This window comes from Podarcis bocagei (genome assembly GCF_964188305.1).
Source record: "Podarcis bocagei genome assembly, chromosome: 15".
NCBI classification, from domain to species: Eukaryota; Metazoa; Chordata; class Lepidosauria; order Squamata; family Lacertidae; genus Podarcis; species Podarcis bocagei.
In genome coordinates this window covers 36,925,673-36,930,376 of record NC_138141.1, presented here as the reverse complement: position 1 = coordinate 36,930,376, position 4,704 = coordinate 36,925,673, and the positions used below count along the sequence as shown (strand labels likewise).

Sequence of the window (4,704 nt, the reverse complement as noted above, 5' to 3'; positions counted from 1 at the left end):
TATCAAAGACACGCATGGCATCTCAAACTACCCAGAAAATGTGAGGGAGGCCTAGGCCGTGGCCAGTGAGGCTGCAGCTAATGCCTATGGCAAAAAAATTAACAAGCATGCCTCTACGGTATCCAGGACAAGGTGGAATCTAGTGAATCATTTGCTGTGGATGAAGATTGTGGGTTCAAACATCAACAAGAAGCAGCCGGACACGGAAAAATATGGGAAATTCACTTCCAGGAGGGATCCCCAGTAAAATACGCATCCTTTGATCACACTATCAAGCTTGTTAGGAGACTAGATGTATTTCCCTAGAAGTTCTAAATGGCAGACTGAGAAGCATCCCCTATCAGAAAAGGCTTTGTTTATGTTCCCAGGACGTCGATTGTATGAAGCATATCCTACTGCATTGTGGGAAATATGAACAAGCAAGGGATCAACTGATCAAACCCTTACTGGGAAATTTGCAGGGAAATTCCGAAGCCTCCCATATTAACTATCTTTTGGAAGACAGGTCAAATGATATTCCACTGGCCATGGCAAAGTTTCTTTTGGAGGTTATAAGAAACAAAGATCATTATGCCCTAGATAAAACAAAATGACTGCCTTGGTTTCTTCCATCTGTCTGTCTGGTCATTTTAACTGTATCTAATTTTGAAATGTTTTTGTGGGCCTTTGGACCACAATAAAGTTTTGAGGATGTTAGGAGCTTTGGTCTGGGGGACCAGCTGGCAAAATGTGACCTTGAATCTGTCTTCCTGCGTTCTTCCAGTGCACCCTGAGGATTTTGTTGGTTGGGATTCAGGTTTGAAGGAGTGTGGTATGTGGATAAGGCCCATGGGTTGCTCTGTCGCATGTGTTGCCTGTCAGTACTTTTATAGTTTGGGTTCCTTATTTTCAGATGGATTTAATGGGGGTTAATCATTACCCTCAATGATTTTCTTCTGGCTGGGCCAGCAAACCACAATTCCTGTATTACTCGTTTAAAGGGTTTGGGGGTTCCCTTGGCTGCAGATAAAACAGAGGGTCAGGTAGCCACCATCACTTATCTGGACATCAGGCTGGACAAGGTGGCCCAGGCCTCATGCCTTCCCCAGAGAAGTTGGCATCCATTAAGGATATAATCTCTCAACTGCTCCCTCTTAAGAAAGTTACTCTCTAGCAGGTTCAATCACTCCCGGTGCATCTGAACTTTGCTTGCCATGTAGTCACAAACAGATTGAAATTGATTTTAAAGGATTTGATAAATCAAGATCAAGCTGGCTTCCTACCTGGCTGCCAGATGAAGGACAATATAAGGAATGTAAGTGACATAACAGAATACCTGGAGGGCAGGAGCGACAAACAGGCGGGACGAATGTTTACTGATGCGGAGAAGGCCTTTGACAATGTCTCATGGAATTTTAGGGGGGGGAGCACTGGGAATGATGAACTTTGGAGAGATGTTTTGTAGAGGAATTGACAAAATTTACTCAGAACAACAGGCTAAGATAATTGTCAACAAAATAAAAGAAAGCTGCAAAATAATGCAAGGGACAAGACAGGGATGTCCCCCCGTCACTATTCTTGAAATACTAGTATATAAGTCCCCCCGTCACTATTATTATTTATATTGGTATTAGAAATGGTATTAGAAATGCTAGCAAAGAAAATAAGAGCAGAAGATGAAATAATACTGTAAGGAAATAAAGCTTTTAAACTTAAAGCATTTGCAGATGACCTTGTGATAACAGCAGAAAACAGGATGGTATGCATACCTAGGGTTTTGGAGATTATTGATGAGTTTGGCCAGGTGGCAGGTTTCAAACTGAACAAAAACAAAACTAAGTTGCTGGTGAAAAATATGTCAGAACAGAACAAAAAAATTACAAAAAGTTACTGAAATGATAATAAATAAAAAGGTAAAATATTTGGGAGTTTGGCTGACTAAGGAATATTAATCTGTATAAGGATAATTACCTAACCATGTGGAAAGAAGTAAAAAGAAATTGAGAGATTTGGGGGAGGCTGAAACTATCATTTTGGGGAAGGATATCTGTGATAAAAATGAATGTATTGTCGAGAATGTTATTTCTGTTTCAAACAATCCCAGTGGTCAGTGGGGCAGGGCCTTTCAAGGAATGGCAAAGAGATATTTCAAACTTATATACCATCGATAACATCATTTTCATATAATTCTCTTAACAATATGCAACCAGTAAATTTTAAATTCACTTTCCACAGTATATTGATGGTATATTACACCTGTAAAAATGGCAAAAATGTATAGAACAGGCTCCAAAAGTGCTGGAAGTGAAAGAAAAAGAAGGCACTTTTGTCATATGTGGTGGAATTGTGAAATAATTACCACCACTAGAGACATTTTCCATAAAGAAATTGAATATGAGTAAAGATTGGGCAACATTTGAAGAACTACTTAAAGACCAGCTAAAATTGAATTTTTTTGATGGGATAAGAAACCTTTTAACAGATTGGTTACCATATCACCAGCTGAATGTTTTTAAAATGGATAAAAGAAAGGGTTTCGCTACTGAAATATTGAGCTTTGAGAGGGAATTGTTACAAAATAAGGTGAAACTACTTTCGAAAATGTTTAAATTGTTGTTGGAATGGGAGGTAAAAGATGAAGAATTTAAATTCGTAATGATCTACAGGCAAGGGATTTTGGATATAATATACAGTTGGTAGCATGGGAAAAACTATGGAATGATGATTTGAAATTTACAGCATGCTTTACGCTGAATTAAAATTACATGAAGACGATATACCATTGGTACTTAACACCCAGTAGGCTAGTGAAAATGTATAGGACAAGTTCGAATCTGTGTTGGAAATGTAAGGAAAAAGAGGGCCCCTTTTATCATATGTGGTGAAATTGTAAAAAGGTAAAGGAATTCTGGGAAATGAGCTGTGTCCACTGTTGGGAGTGGTGTACCTCTGCATACCAGATGCTGGAAACTACAGGTGGGGAGAGTCCTTCTTTTGAGTTTTCCAGGATAGACATTCTCTGGTTGGCCGCTATGAGAACAGGATGCTGGACCATCTAGGCCACTTCGTGTTCTAGCAGGCTCTCATGTTCTTATGGTTTGGTGGGAGGGTGGAGGAGATCTGATTCAGTTTTCATTCATTACCCTGGTCTTGTGTTCCAGTTACTTCCTGTAAACTCCTTCTAGGTGCATTCAAATATGGGAGATACTGTTTTTGCTTTCCTGATTATAACGCCAAGACTTCTGTCTCATTTTCCAACGTTCCTTTCATGCTACATTACTTGTTGTGCTATGGAACTGTGGCTTTTTGGCTGAAATACTAGTGTGTCGTGCTAAATTTCATCCCCACCAATGGGTGAGGTTGGGCACAAGAACAAATGCTCCTGGGAAATGTTGCTACTCCTCCACCTTTTCTAGACTTCTGTGTTTCCATTCCCTCTTGAATCATCCAAGAAAACAACAGAAAAGATATTTAAAACATTTTCTTTAGCTCATTATATAACATTTGTTAAAAGACTAGAAGCCTTCCTTTTAGGAATTCTAGGTCCAAAGATCTGAGAAGACTGTTCATGTACACAACTACAGCTGCAAGGATGCTGCTTGCCCAGTGGTGGAAAGACGAGAAGGTGCTGACAAAAGCAGACTTGCAACCACTACTATGCTATAAGATCCACTATCCTGTAATATTACATATGCCTGTTCTACTGATGAAACCTAGGATGGTGAAACAAGGCTAATATTCCGGAAATCCTTGTCTTAGACACTGTGAAAGGATTCTGTGGAACTGTAACAACCCTTCATGTGGATTATTGGACTCTTTGAACAGACAGGTGGAATAGACACTTATACATGTATGGACCTTATGCATGAACTGACTAGAGAATGAACTGATCCACTGGGTCTTCTGCTTTTTTCGTTGAACTTTATGAGACTTCTGTTGAAATCTACAAATTGATACAATGAATAGTATACCTTATTTATTCAAAAGTACAGCCGGTTACTTTTTGTGTGTTTATTGACAAAAGCAGACCGGCAGATGAAACTATTAGAGTATGCAGAAATGGCAAGACTGACAGGGGAAAAAAATCAGAAATCAGGATGATCAAAATTTCAATGTTTTGTTTCAGCTATGTTTACTCATTGATCACAGAAGGGAAAGTCATCCCTAGCAAAGACTTGTTTATTTGCTTTCTGATGTAGAGAAGTATATTTCCTTCAGAATCTCTAAATTTCTTGCTAAGGTGCTACAAATCTGTGCTATTAAAACTTAAAGGGAGTATGGGAAATGAAGTTTAAGCAGCAGAAATGTCAATCTCATTATTTTCGTTATCATTTTCATGTGTGTAACGGCTGTCTGCTAAAACTCAATAAACTGACTTGATGAAGCAGCATTTTTATGCTGGCTAAAAGACTGGATAGTGTTAGAAGATGGTGGACTGTGGAATTTAGAAGTATTTGATAGAATTCTAAAAAACCTAGAATAAAACACAAATTAATAATAGACAGTAAGAACAGAGGGGGATTTGCAGTGCCAGCCCTGAAACTTGATTACAAATTGGCTTGCTTGTGTTGGCTAAAAGGATGGATGACATTGCAGAACTCAGATTTACCATACTAGATTTGGAAGGTTTTGATAATCGCTTTGGGTGGCATGCCTACCTGAGATATAAAAAAGTGAAGATTCAGAGGCTTCCTGACTCATATCATAAGTCAGCCACTATATAAG

The 4,704-nt window shown here is 38.8% G+C and overlaps 1 long non-coding RNA gene across 1 annotated transcript; it reads left to right on the top strand.

Annotated features, from left to right (window-relative positions):
* The first annotated feature begins 3,695 nt into the window (after nucleotides 1–3,695).
* On the top strand, nucleotides 3,696–3,968 carry LOC308574059. The gene is made up of 2 exons (XR_014002326.1): nucleotides 3,696–3,756; nucleotides 3,860–3,968. It is a non-coding gene; the product is annotated as an uncharacterized lncRNA (long non-coding RNA).
* Nucleotides 3,969–4,704: the final 736 nt, after the last annotated feature.